The 16,033-nt window shown below is 33.9% G+C and overlaps 1 protein-coding gene across 1 annotated transcript in view; it reads right to left on the minus strand.

The window, feature by feature from the left end:
* The window catches only part of Adamts6 (ADAM metallopeptidase with thrombospondin type 1 motif 6), a 297,708-nt gene that overhangs the window by 190,718 nt on the left and 90,957 nt on the right, over positions 1-16,033 (minus strand). The window lies entirely within an intron of this gene.

The following is a 16,033-nucleotide window of genomic DNA, read 5'->3' on the forward strand; positions in this document are numbered from 1 at the left end:
GTCATCCTACAGATATGAATTATATAAGACAAAATAGTTTAAAAATAAATGCATTTAAAATATGGAAGATAAGGATTAGCACACTTAACTTGCCAAGGAGAAAAAAAAATCATGTTATTCTATGATCCATCTGAACAAAGTTGTTCTAGCAGACATTAAAAAAAAATATCTAAGTCAGATGCAGTGGCGCACACCTGTTAATCCCAGCAGCTCAGGAGGCTGACACATGAGAATCACAAGTTCAAAGCCAGCCTCAGCGAAAGTGAGGGGCTAAGCAACTCAGTGAGACCCTGTCTCTAAAACAAAATACAAAATAGGGCTGGGGATGTGGCTCAGTGGCCAAGTGCCCCTGAGTTCAATCCCCAGTACCCCCCCCAAAAAAATATCTAGTAGGGGTTGAGGATGTAGCTCAGTGGTACAGCACCTGTCTAACATGCCTGAAACCCTGAAATCTATTCTCAGCACCAAACACACACAAAATCTACTGGCCACTGATGTCATCCTCTACAAAGTACACATGAAAAAGATGTTTGTAGTGATAAAACAAGAAAGGTTAATTCACTGCTTGAAGTTAAAATTGGAACCAAAAGAGGATCCAAGACTCGCCTCATCCATGAATTATTTTCTGTTAACTCTTCTGTGATCTCTCCTTTAAGCTCCAATTGCATTTAAATTATGTGTTAATTATATATTATTTCATATTTTTCATTGTTCTTTTTTTACTTTATTTGATCTAACTAGTTTGTAAGCCTCTTGAGAGCAGAAATAAAGATCTATACTATTTCTATATCCTCTATAACAGGGTTTCATTGTGAGTTCTAGTTCTAGAACCACCCTAACCATCACTGATCCAAGTAACTTCATCTTCTCATTTGTTATATAAGGAAAATAATAGTAACCATGATTCCTAAGATTGTTTTGTGGGTAAACTTAGACAATGTATATATACTGTGCATTTTAGCATATAAATGGTTAATGTGTCATTGATATTTTAATAATTATTAAATTGATAAACATGAATAAATATTTATAAACTAGTTTATTAGTTTAGTCTAATTATGTATTTAATATGCATTGGTCTTTTGAAATTACATTTTATAATACTAGTAATTTCTTTTCCTTTAATCTTTATTAACACCTAGTCACAGTCAGGCATGGTGGCACAAGTCTGGAATCCCAATGACTCAGGAGGCTGAAGCTGAAGGATCCCAAGTTTGAGGTCAGTCTTGGCAACTTAGCAAGACCCTGTCTCAAAATAAAAATTGTTAAGAGGCTGGGGGTGTAGTTCAGTGGTACTGTACCCATGGATTAAATCCCCAATACCACCCCACCCTAGGAAAAAAATCCCTAGTCACAAATTCTAAATTTAACACCAGTAAATGCCTAGTTAAAAATAATTACCCTTTCACTAAAGATTATGCAACAATTAACAATATTCTGGTTCCTATAGATTTGCATTTTACTAGAGTCACAAAACAGATACTGAAGCCAGGTGCCATGGAAAATGCCTATAATCCCAGGGGCTCTGGAGACTGAGACTCAGGAGGATCGTGAGTTCAAAGCCAGCCTCACTAACCAAGAGGTGTTAAGCAATTCAGTGAGATCCTGTATCTAAATAAAATACAAAATAGGGCTGGGAGTGTGGCTCAGTGGCCAAGTGACCCTGAGTTCAATTCCTGGTACCAAACAACAACAACAAAAAAAAAACAGATACTGAAAGATGTTATTTGTAGTACTAATATGAAGCTGTGAACTGCCACACAATTTATGTTGAATCATCAAGGGTTTACTTGGAGTTGCCAACCTAAAAAATTATTAACCCTAATATGGTTAAGATAAAAATGTATTATGGTACTACAAAAATATATTTGGCTCATATATTTGATCCATCTGCCAATTTAAATAGTCCTCAACCTCCTTCCAAAAACACTATTCTTTTAGTGTCATGAGAATAAGTAGTCAACTTTAAAAAAAAAAGTTTATATAAATCAAATTTGAAATCCCTGAATTGCTCCTGATGTTTATTGGCTAAAAATTAGTATGTCTTCTAATTTTTACTTCAAGTTCCTTGACATTTACATTACCAAGGCTAAAAATGTTTCTCAGTGAAAGTTCAGATGGCCACTCTTCTGGATTAATTGTAATTCCAAGGTATTTAGCAAACTGATGTGGAGATGTTCTGTCACAGCTAGGCTATATTGTTTGGCTAATGTTTTACTTGTATACCATCATCATATTAACCAAGATGAACAGAATATAAAAAGGAATCACTGTGTGTATAGTTAAAAATATGATAATAACATACATTAAAATTGTACAAAGACAAGGCAATAATCCAAGGCAGTAACTTTTTTTAGACAAGGGCAAGAATCAAGAGTTCAGAACGATGCTTAAATACCAAAATAGTTGAAAAATACATCTTCACCTGAGGCTTCCACTTCCATTGTTAGCTTATGCAATTCCTATGCTACGTAGAACATGGTTCTTTCACCAAAGAATCATAGCCAAAGGAAAACTGAACTATGACAACCATGAGTGGCATTACTGGAAAAAAAAAAAAAAGTTTGAACAAAGTAAAGATGGCCTTTATCTCATTCAAAACAAATTCCTTCTTGAAATCCAGGTTTAGCGTACCATAACACTAAGTCACTTAGGTTTCAAAACAGTGACCACTTGAGAGAGAAAACACATAGCCAACTTGGATAAATAGAATTAGATTTAGTCTACCCATGGGAAATATTAAACAGGGAAATAAAACACATTACCTAAAGTATAGCCAAGAACTGTAGTATAAAATGAAAACTACTTTAATTCTACTAACATTATCAGCTTCATTTTATACTTTATCTTAGTTAAACAAACACCAAGAAGTGATGTATAAATCTCATTTTAATTAATTATTAAGGTTGTATTGGTATTAATATAGGAGTAGGAACATGTTTTACAAAACTGATAATACACAGTGTTTGGGAATGAGATTATTTCAGGAAATTTGTCTTGAACTTTATAACTATTATCAAAAACATTGAATTATCTATTCTGGATGTGTTTGTTTGTTTGTTTTTGCAGAATTGAGGATTGAACCCAGGGCCTCATGCATGATAGGCAAGCACTCTATGAATGAGTTACATTCCCAGACCCTTTTAAATTTTCTTTTGAGACAGAGACTCCCTAAATTACCCAGGATGGCCTCAATCTATCCAGGGTATACCTCAAAAATGGTCTATGTACACAATGAAACACTATTCTTCCCTAAAATGACTGAAATCCTGCCATTTGACACAACATGTATGAAACAGGAGGACACTATGCTCAGTGAAATAAGCAAGATAAAGGGAGACAGATATTTCATGATCTCACTTACATGTGGAATCTGAAGAAGTCAAACTCATAAAAATGTATAGTACAATTAGTGGTTCTTAGGGGAAGGATATCAGAGAACGACGAAATATTGGTTGGAGGGTACATGATTTCAGTTAGGATGAATCCAGTACAATGGCTATAATTAATAATGATGCATTGTCTTCTTTGGGCTGGGGTTGTGGCTCAGTGGTAAAGTACTTGCCTAGCATGTGTGAGGCACTGGGTTCAATTCTCAGCATCACATACAAATAAATAAAATAAAGGTCCATCAACAACTAAAAAATATTTTTTTAAAAAAATTGGTAGATTGTATGTGTTCCTTACCACAAACAACTGATAAGTACATGAGGTAATCTATGTGAATTAACTTGATTTCATTATTTCACAAAATAGACATATCAAAATATCACATTGTACACTGTACATATTAACAATTTTGTCAATTATATCTTAATAAAACTTTTATATAAAAACAAAAAACCAAAAACAGTTCAATGTGTTATAGTTATTTTGTAAAGCAAGACAACAAAATAACTGCACTAAAACTTAATGAATTTGTATATTAAAGGCAATATTGTTTTATAATTCAAAATTCAAACACTTTTTCCTTAATTTATGCACACATTGAGAGTTAACCATTACAAATTTGAGATACACCAAGTTTTTTTAAATTCAGAAATTTAAGAGACTGAATGTTACTAGAGTTCAGTAAGAAAGCAGAATATGTCTTCAAAGCAACCCCAAAATCACCTACTTCATGGAAGTTGCTAAAAGTGCAATCTTAATGCTGTAACTCTTTTATAATTTTTTTCTTATTTTTAAAACATGAAAAGCAAGACCATGCTTATCTATTGCCACTCTAACATGAGTTTTTGGAAGGTCCTGATTATATCTTCCTTCTATTATGCCAGCTCTCCTAGGAACTTAAGTGAATTCTGTGGTTCCTCAGCAATTATTTGTTAAGTGAAGATTACAATGGATTTAACTTAATACATGAACCTCTCTTTGGATCAGGTAGAAATTATTTTGCAAGCCCACTCAATATGAATCCTGCAGTGATAAAGAGAAAACTGGCCTTAAACAAAAAAACTACAAGTTATACAAAAAAATTTTAGTAAGATCAAGATGGCTTAAAATAGTTTTATACAAACACAAAATGAGTTTTGTTTGGATTCTAAATTTGTAGTGAATTTACAACCCATCATGCTCCAAATTCTTCTTTATGAGATGTACAATTACGCTGAATGTCTCAGTATTTCAAAGACAAATAGCCACCACTACCATCCACCTTAAAAGCTTTTTCTTGTCTTAAATATATACATAAATCTGGTTCTAAAAGGTCAGTACCAATACCACTTCATAGAATCGGCACCTCGGTTTCAACCTAAAACTCCCAAATTGTTTCCGTTTCTACACCACTGCAACTAACAATCCTGCCAGACTACACAAAACCATTCAGTGGTTTTGTCTGATGTGGAAAAAAGTCCATGAGGGACAAGGAGGTGCCACCAAATTCATGCCAGGATAAAGATCTAAATTGGCTGAGCTACAAATTGGTGTCTTAACACAACACATCACCTTATTTCAATTCTCTACCTTTTTGAGTAAAAATAATTTTTAACCAGGGTAATTTTTAAACTTATCACACAAAAAGAAAAAAAGAACAAAAACTGTTTTGGATGAAATAGTGGTAGCATACCTGAAGGAATCATCTGATAAATTTTTGAAAGATGACAATCTCTATAATGTTAAAACTTTGACTGTATAGTGATCAGCAGGTCATAAAATGAGACTATGGATGGCTGAAGAGAACAGAAAATTAGCCTGTCAGAAGATCTGAGTTCTAGTCTTTGTGCAACAAAAAACTAGTTATAGACTCTTTGGCAAATCATCTTACTATGTAACAGTTTTCCCATACTGACTCTCAACTTCATGGCATTGAAAGAAGACAGATAAAATATTTTATGTGAATAGAAAAGTACTTAAACTTAGCAAACTAATCAATTAAAATTAGTAAAATAATGTAATTATATTATTGCTGTTTTAACCAGAGGGAATCCGGTCAATGATATTATTTTTCATCCAAACAATTATTCAAGGTCAAGTATTCCTCTTTTTTCTTTGGTACTTTGGATTGAATCTAGGGGTGCTTTACACACTGATCTACATCCCCAGGACCCTCTTTTTTTTTTTTTTTCATTTTGAGACAGCATCTACAATGCTAGGACCTCCCTAAATTGCCGAGGCTAGCTTCAAACGTGAGATCCTCCTGACAAAGGCAAGTATTTCTCTAAGACTATTTCCTAAAAGTCAAATTATAAATTTAGATAAGTAAACAATGCTCAGAGTCATATTCTATAGGTAGGTACTTGTTACATTAATTCAACAGTGAAAAGTAGAGCTTGAAGAGATTAAAGCTACTGCAACAGCAGGAATTGCTGGGTATTCAATTCTTTCCATCATTTATTTTTCCTTCTTTCACTAACATTTTATTGACTTCTGAAGAGATTTCTGCCTTCAGCTGGGTGAGAGACAATTGGAATTCAGTCTACAATTCTCATTCTAGTGGAGGAGCCATTAATAAAAGCAATTTAGAAACGAAGTAGAGCTATCCTATTTCAGTCAAGAAGTTTTTTGTTTTTGTTTTTTAAATAGAAGGCTTTTAGAGGGGAGGGGAGGGGAGGGGGGATAGTAGAGGATAGGAAAGGCAGCAGAACACAACAGACATTAGTATGGCAATATGTAAATCAATGGATGTGTAACTGATGTGATTCTGCAATCTGTACATGGGGTAAAAATGGGAGCTCATAACCCACTTGAATCAGAGTGTGAAATATGATATATCAAGAACTATGTAATGTTTTGAACAGCCAACAATAAAAAATTAAAAAAAAAAGAATTTGAAAGGAAAATAAAGTTGATGAACATAACCTATAATAGTACATTAAGCAAATAAAGTGTTCTTTCTTTTTAAAAAATAAATAAATAAATAAATAAATAGAAGGCTTTTAAACATCATTAAACAAAAATAGTTGGTTCCTTAAAGTGTGCCATCAAAGAATATAGGAGGAATATATAACAATATTAGTTTGTCAAAAATCAAAAAAGGGAAATTAAAACAATAAGCATTTTCCATAACATTATGTAATATCTATAATTCATAAAGATAAATATCAGACACCACAGGAGACTCTCATGGCTTCCGATTCATGATATATTAAATTATATTCAAAGTAACTTTTGTAGTTTGTATTTATGTAGTCTAATTCTGTAAATATATAAGAATTCATGTGTAAAACAATAATAATTCTTCTGGAAAACAATACCAAACCCCTACCTTTTGGGGGAAATTATTAGAAAACATTATAGCATAATATTAGAAAATACTACTGATATGTACACTATATATATTGATATAATTTCAACATAAACTCCTTCAAATGTTGGCTATTCCTATTTTTCTACCTTCAAGGAAACATAATAAAACACAAGATTTTATATATGACCACCAAGGTTGTAACAAAAGCTTCAACTTCTTTTATTCTAGAAAAACTATACATACTATGTGTGTATAGTGAAAATAGGGTTATTTTGGCAAATCTTAAAGTTAACATTAGAAAAGTGAAAGAAAATTTTAGCACTAACTTGACTTTTTAAAATCCTTACCTTTTCTTCCCAATATGATGTTTTCTGGTACAATACACAAAGTTTATTGTGAATTCACTTTAGCCTAATACTTATTCTTTCCTTTGGCTATGAACATTTCAAGATCTTGAAAATGCATTTGAGCTTATTTTACTATTATTGACTCCTTTCATCGGCTCGAAAGTAGGGTTATGCATAATCCACTAATGCAAAACATTTTTGGAAGCATTGCTTAGTGGAGTTCCATGCTAGGTAACATGTTCAATTAATAAGAAATTTTAAAATAAGCTTTAGGGAAAGCTACCTGCCAAACAACATAGTACTCATGGTAAAAAAATTATCACTGGGATTTAGAATTTCAAATCAAAATAAATCATCAACTATTGAAAAAAACAATTTCCTGTGTCAAACAGAAATGTTAACATCTTGAAAAGTTTGTACTATGAATCATTTAAAGACCTTTGTAGGATATTTTATTTTATATAGGCCACAACTTAAAATCCTCAAATGAAAGTTACCTTCACAATGTATTTTAAATTTAAATTTAGAAAGACTGAAGCACAAAAATAACATAAAGGTACAATAAGAACTCAGGGGTCCTCAACTCCTGTCATCTTACTAAGCATAATTTGTTCACCTGTTTTTGAAAGGGACATAAATATCCTTGATTTGACTACAAAATATGGCTCTCTTTCTTCAAATATTGATGTGAAAGGCTTTTCCCTATTATAAGACTGTTTTTCTCTGGAGAAGCTGCAGCTGTGACAGTTGACCTCAGCCTTTGAAGACGAAAAGATTCTGTCTGGGAAAATGACTTACTGATTATCAGAGTCAGCCAGAATAAAAGGCCTCAGTCTTCAGAGCTTCATCACTGAACAACTGCTCTCTTTCACTATTCTTAATATATCATGAAGCATTTCCACACCACACTACTCCAGAGGATACCATAGAGAATACAAAATGAATATGCACCTTGGAGTTTGCAAATCAGACTGTGTGGTACCTTCAACATTGACAAACAATGCCCTGTTAAGTCTTGACTATGAAATCCTGACTCATTTTGATATCATACTTACTGTAGATATGTGGCCCAAATCAGATCAACTTTTCAAATTATGACTCTTGCCAGCCTGAAAGACCTGTATCTCTTATAACCTATAACACCTGTTCCTGCCCTTGTAAATGAAGTTATGTTTGATCAAGGCAGACAGAAATTCTTTTTTTTTCTCTATGTATCATATGTTTCTGCCTGGAGACTCTGTGTGTGTTTGTGTGTGTGTGTGTGTGTGTGCTTGACATGTATTTGATTGGCTTATATGTGCATAGACTATCTTTGGAAAAATTTACAAAATCCCTGCCAACAGAAAGAAATTCTGTTTACTTGTGCTGAAACCAAAACAACTGATCAACTATGGGAAGTAGTATGATGTGGGAGAAAGACCTCTGGAATCAAGAGATTTACTATTTATTAATTATATATCTCAGATCACTTATCTACATATTAGAAACAATAATATTACTATATTGACTAGTCTGTAGAAATATTGTGATATCAATCAATAAATATGCAAAGTGCTAATAAGCTAAAACATGCTAAGCAAATGTTATTTTGTAAATGAGTAAAATTTTAATAGAAAAGTCCTCTTAATATCAACTCACAAAGCAATGCTAAAGAAAATATTTTGAACACAATTTCTAAGGGTCTAAGAACCCTGTTCTAATGACAGTATTTAGCATAGTGACACTATTTAGCATATCTTTTATACATGGATCATATTTTTCATGTACTGTGAAGTACAGCATCATCCAATATTACTTCCTTCGCTAAGGTAAAGAAAGACTATGACATTACAGTGCACATCAGTATCTCTTCCTGTTAAATGCTTTACTTGAGTACAGGCAGTTTGATAATTTAAAAGATTTAATACATATATCTATATGTTTTAGTCAGCTTTCTTGCTGCTGCAATTTAAAGACCCAACCAGAACAACTGTAGAGGAGGAAAGGTTTATTTAGGGGTTCAGTTTCAGAGGTCTCAATCCATAGACAGCAGACTCCATTCCTCAGGGCTCAAAGTGAGGCAAAACATCATGGTGGAAAAGTGTGACAGAAGAAAGAGGCTCACATGATGATCAGAAAGCAGAGAGACAGACTCCACTGGCCAGATACAAAAATCTACCCAAAGCCATATCCCAATTCCCAACTCCTCCAGCCACACCCTCCTACTTCAACTATCATTCAGTTAATCTATCAGGGAATTAATTCACTGATTAGGTTCAACATTATGACCCAATCATTCTCCTCCAAACTTCTGGCATTGTCTCACACGTGAGCTTTTGAGTGTCTCACACATCTAAACCATAACACTATAGTTTCAGGGAATGATCATTCTTACATAATTAAATACTAACTGATAAGTTTCTAGGTCTTTTTTTTTGAACCTTACAGTCATTAAATGAATTTTTTAAAATTTTGCCTTTGTTTGTTCGGTACTGGGGATTAAACCCAGGGATACTTTACAAGTAAACTACATCCCAAGTCCCTTCTAATTTTTATGTTGAGACAGAGTCTCACTAAATTGGTTAGGGACTCACTAAATTGTTGACTGAGGCTGACCTCAAAGTGGAGGTCCTTCTGTTTCAGCTTCCAAAGTCACAACAGAGCCAGCAAATGAAATTTTTTTAAAAAAATTCCTTTTTGGCCATAGGCACAAATTAACTGAATAAACTCAATAAACAAATATCCATTTGTTTTGTACGTAAATCAGACCATTTCATAAGATCTCAGGAAAACTTGTTTTTAAAACTAACCTGAAGAAAATGCAATTAATTCGGCAAATTTGACCTTTAGTGTTATATCAAGACAGAAGTGAAAAGTTTTGTTCAGTGAACACTACATCAATTATTTTAAGATATTTGCTAATAGTAATGGTAAAAATGTTGGCAGATCTTATAAAAGGACTCTATTATTTCCATTCTGATTGTGTCTTAAAATAGCCCAAATAAAAAAGAAAGAGCAAGAAGGAAAGAAAATATTTAAAATAGAAATTCTAGCAAAATCTACCAATGTTATTTGAATCCAACAAAGAACAGAAATATATTACCAAGAAGCTAGTCACAATGTCCTGGCAGCTGAATACAATGATGCTTCTAGCACTTCTGAGGTTTTTAGCCTTGTTGGTTTATACTTCAAAAATTCTAAACTCTGCAATACAAGACGCATATGACTCTCACATAACTAGTGTGTCCATTATAGTCCAGTTTCAAGAAAATTAAAATATTCCTAAAGTTTTATCTCACTGACCCAATATTGTCATAAACTGGCCATAGATTTAAATTTCCAAATTATGCTAATTATTAAGTCAGTAAAGTCTAAATTCAATCCATCTAAGTGGAGTATGTAGTCAATACATGCTCCAGAGGACACTCTCCTACCCCCCATCCCTTGCTATATTCAGTAGTAGAGCTGCCCTGTTCTATAAACACTGCTGATTCTGGATGACTTTCAAGGAAAAGCCAAAATAAAATACATTACAGCAGTCAATCCAAGAAGAAATGGACAACAACCAAGACAGATTCTCTCCTTTCTAAGCTCCCATTCCAAGAAAAAGAATGGGAGAGAAACTCTTTAATATAGGCCAATTATTTTAGAAGACAGAACAGCAAATAGAATATTATGGGTTATATCAGAATTCTTCAAAATATCACAGAGATAACCATGAAACCGTAATAAAACGAATATTCCCATGGGCAGGTTGAATTAAAAACTTTAAAATATAATGACAATTCACTGTTCTTATTTATATATTCAGCATATACAGGATGCTGTTTCAAACAAGTGACTTAAACATAATTAACAATATTCATGGAGTCAGGGAAAGTCTTAGGTGAAGTTTACACAATTATTTTTAAAATGCATTCTTTATTTTGAGTTATAATAAGTCACCTTTAACAGTAGAACCCCAGAGACTGAATTGAGAACACACATGTGGATTCTGCATTTACCATGGGTAATAGTCTAAAAAGTGTGATATAAAAATAAAATTTATAAGGGTGGGGTTGTGGCTCAGTGGTAGAATGCTCACCTAGCACGTGAGAGGCCCTGGGTTCTATCCTCAGCACCGCATGTAAAAAATAAATTAAATAAAGATATTGTGTCCAACTATGACTAAAAAATAAACATTTAAAAAATAATAAAATAAAATAAAATTTATAAATTAAATCTGATTTTTCCATAGATACAATTAGGTTTGGATTTATTCTCCAACTGCTGTCAGCCCTCACATGTCAGTCCTCTCCAGAAACTACCTTCAATTGTATAAAACATCTTGTCCAAGATCAAACCAGCTCCTAGGGGCAACGTGCATCAGAGGATTGGTCAATGTGAGGGTACAAAGATCCAAATTCCTTATTTCTACCTGCAACAATGCCAAAGAAACATTTTGTGGTTGACTGAGGCCTTTGTTCTGAATGCCTCAGAGCCCAAATACATAAAACTATTTAAAGATTGAAATACATAAACTATACATAAAATTATTTAAAGATTGAAGTGCAGGTTAAGATCCTTTATCTGAACTGCTTTGGACCAGAAGCATTTTGGATTTCTAGTTTTTAGATTTTGGAATATTTGCATGTACAAAATGAGATGTCTTGGGGATGAGAACCAAATCTAAACATGAAACTCATTTATGTTTTATATATACTTGGGGCATCATGCCAGGGCTCCAAAATTTTTGGATTCTAGAGCATTGCAGATTTGGGATTTTCAGATTAGGAATGCTCAAACTTTATTTTATATCCTATTACTAAACACTCTTTTTTAAATTCAGGCTTTATTTCTATTTTAAAAAATAATCAAAGGCTGAAATGAAAGTGTATCTTCACTAAAGTCATGATACTCAAAAGATTTAGAATGATGTGTATGTGTGTGTTCCAGTATATTAAAAATTATATATATATATTTATCTATATATAAATATATGATGAGATGTATATACCATATATATATGTCATTTTTAATATACTGGGAATTGAACCCACGGACTTTGCCATTGAGCTACATCTTCAATCTTTTTTAATTTTTAATTTTGATACAGGGTTTCACTAAATTGCTAAGGTTGGCCACGAAATTGTGATTCTCTTGCCTCAGCCTCCTGAGTCACTGGAATTATAGGCATGCACAACTTTATGCCTAGCTAGATGACCATAGTTTGAAAGGAAATATGCAATAAAGATAAGACTTAACAGCAAGGCATGATGACACATGCCTATAATCTTGGCAGCCTGGAAGGCTGAAGCAGGAGGATCCTAAATTCAAAGCCAGCTCTCTCCAACTTAGTCAGGCCTGAAGCAACTTGTCAAAATAACAAGTAAAAGGGGATGTGATTCAGAATGTGACTCAGAGGTTAGGCACCCCTGGGATCAATCCCTGATACCAAAAAAAAAAAAAAAAGGACTTAAGATCACTAACCTTTTTTATTATTAGAACTTTGTGATTTTACATAGTACTTGGATTCATCCCAATAAATTCATACATACATGGAAATCAATTTGGTTCTAATATAACTGTTTAGCTCTCTTATTCTAATTTCACATTTCCCTGTAGCAAGCATAGTTATCAGAAATCAATTTGTCTGTGCTTAAGAATAAAATTTTATTTTGCTTATAAAAAGCAAAATTATTATATAAATTATTGTTTCACTGATAAAAACATTTCTTTTTGATTATGATGCTATTCAAAGCACACCAGCTTTTAGTATGTAAAAAAACAACTCAACTGGCCAAGAAGTTATTAGTTTTGAGTAGTTTACCATTTGCTGCTTCACAGTATTACTCAAAGCCCACTTAAATGTCTCCCTTGCCTTCCTCTACTATAGAGACTACATAGAAAATTAAAATATTGCTAGGAGCGGTGGTGCATGCCGGTAATCCAAGCAGTTTAAGAGGCTCAGGAGGGAGGATTTCAAGTTCAAAGCCAACCTTAGCAACTTACTGAGGACCTGAGCAACTTGGAAAGACCCTGTGTCAAAAAAAAAAAAAAAGGTGGGGATTAGGGATATGCCTCAGTGGTTAGGCACCGGTGGGTTAGATCCCTGGTTAAAAAAAAGAGAGAGAGAGAAAAAAAGAAAAAAAAACTAAAATATTCAACTGAAGTACTTTTGGGCATGTACATGTAACAATTCTGGACAATGAAATGTTTGGTAGAAGCTCCTAGAAAGAAATTTCCTTCTTTGTAGAGTGGGAAGAATGCAATGAGTTTGCCTCTTGAGTACAAAACTGATAATCACAAAAAAGAGATAAAGGAGTGGAGAGAGTTTTATTACTTAGAGTAATTAAGGAGAGCAATGGAGTTAATTTGCAAAGCAGTGTTCTCCTTTGAGGGGCTTTTTTGGGGAAATACACATATTCATATACAAGAGATGTACTATTACATATAGAGGTGCACACATTCCTGAGAGTGCTCAATTTGGGGTCATAAATCACATGTTCAAATAGGAAGATGGCAGACACCTATGCTTCTGGACAGAGAACTCAGTGTTACAATGAACAAAGTTTACTCCGCCACCTAAAGGAATGAGAGTATCTTGGTGACCTTGGCTGGTTCCTTGTCAGTTTCTTCAAAGAGCCTCCTTAGTTCAGGAGGACACATACATTTAGACCAAAGCATTCTGCCCCAAACTCCCAAAAATCCATGTCCTTGCCACATACAAAATACATTTATTTCATCCCAGTTGCTCTAAAAGTCTTCATTCATTCCAGTATTAATTCAAAAGTCTAAAATCTAGAACCTCATCTAAATATCATCTAAGTCAGGTGGGAATCATAGTCTGATTCATCCTGAGGCAAACTTCTCTTCATCTATGAACCAGTAAAATCAAAAAAGTTAACATGTTTCCAAAGTACAATGGTGGGACAGGCATAACATAGATGTTTTCATTCCAAAAGGGAGAAATAAGAAGGAAGAAAGAGGTAACTAGTTATAAGTAAATACAAAATCCAACAGGAAAAACAATATAAAATTTTAAGGCTGGAGAATAATCCTCTTTGACTCCATGTATTAACATAATGGGGCAGAAGTTCAGCCCCAAAGGCTCTGAGTTATCTCACTTAAATTGGTTTTGCAGGACTAAGCCCACACTGCAGCTCTCATAAGTCGAAGTAAAGTGCCTTTGGCTCTCCCAGGTTGGAATTGCACTCCAGTGGCTCTACTCTTCTGGGGTCTCTGGGATAAACCCACACTCAAACTCTGATGTGCATGGCCCTACTGAGGACTCTCTTAGGTGGACCAAGGGGCAATTTTTATCTGGAACCCACTGTTTTGGGGGTCCATGCTTTAAAATCCAAGTGGGGATAATTATGCTCCCATAGCTCATGTATTTTGTGAATCCATGGAAATTGCACCACATGGACACTGCTGTGGTTTATGACTTGTGATTTTCAGAGAAGTGAACTCAGCTGCAACTGGGGTTGCCAAGAAATGCTGCACTGAAACGCAGCAAAGGGGTCTTCAAAGTCTTCTTCCTCTAAGCGCTAGCATTTTGGACCTGTGATGAGCACAGCAACCTTAAAGATGATCAAAATAATGCCTCAGGGGTCTTTTTTTTTTTCTCTAAGTCTTGATGAACAACATCTCTCTTCCTTCTATCCACATTAACATCCTTATCAAATGTTTGCTTGCCACATTCTTAGTGTTATCTCTCAAATACATTTTTTCATTTGTTACAATAAAGACATATTGAGAATGTTCCATATCTTTAAGTTCTGATTCTCTTTTGATTATAAGTTCTACCCTTAATTTATTTCTCTCACAGTTTACTATAAGCAATCAAGAGAAGCCATGTTGAACTCTCAACACTTGGCTTAGACATTCCTTCCATCAAACACCCTATTTCATTGCTCAAAAGTTCTACCTTCTATTTAGTGCTAGGACATAAACATGATTCAGCCAAATTCTTTGCCACTGTATACGGATCATCTTTCCTCCAGTTTGCAATAACATATTTTTAATGGCCACCTGAGAACTCATCAGAAAGGCCTTTATCATTCATGTTTCTAAAAATGTTGTGTTCATGACCACATAGATGATATCTTTGAAGATTGAGGATTTCTCGTCAGGTCTCCTTTTCTCCTAACATCCTTACCAAAACAGTCCTTTAACTTCTTTTCATGGCAAGGTACCACAACATTTTCCAGCCTCTCCTCATTACTAATTGCTAAAGCTGCTTCCATATTTTTGGTTATTTTTAAAGAAATACCCCATTCAGGCTGTTATTTAACAAAATACCTTAGACTGAGTAATTTATAAACAACATATATTGATCGCTCACAGTTCTGGAGGCTGAAAAGACCAAGAACAAAGCATCAACAGATTCTGTATCTGGTGAGATTGTTACTTTGTAGCCAGCACTTTCTCATTGGCTACTTAGTTGACAGAAAGGTTAAAGGTACTAACATCTTCCTTCAGGGTTCTTTTACAGGGGCACTAATCCTATTCGAGAAGGATTTGCCATCCTTCATCACTTCCTAAAGGCCCTGCTCTTAATACCATCACTTGGGAGATCATGTTTCAACATACAAACTCAAAGTGGGCAGGAACACATACATCCAGATCATAGTGCAATGTATCTTATTTTTTAATGAGATAAATAAGATAATTTTAAAAATTATCATAATTTTAAAAAGTATTTATTTACCTCGTTGCCTATCTTTTCCTCTTAAAATATGAACTCCAGTAGTACAGACTACCAGGAAAAATATATGAATGTAGACTAAGCTCTTTACATGGTGTCTAGCATAAAATAAATACCAACAACAATACCTACAAACTAAAGTCAGGCAGACCTAAGTTTCTCTGCTCTGCTCTGCCACTTTTTAGCTGAGTAAACATAAATGATTCTCCTCTGTGGCATGACATTCTCAACTATGAAGTGGGATTATGTGATAATAGCATAAACTATAAAACTGCTATGAAGTTTAAATTAATTATTATGTACAAAGTGCTCAGCAGAAGACAGGTTCATCATATC

The sequence above is a fragment of the Marmota monax genome, unplaced genomic scaffold (assembly GCF_021218885.2).
Source record: "Marmota monax isolate L192 unplaced genomic scaffold, Marmota_monax_Labrador192_F-V1.1 WCK01_AAM20220418_F8-fsc00130, whole genome shotgun sequence".
Lineage (NCBI taxonomy): Eukaryota > Metazoa > Chordata > Mammalia > Rodentia > Sciuridae > Marmota > Marmota monax.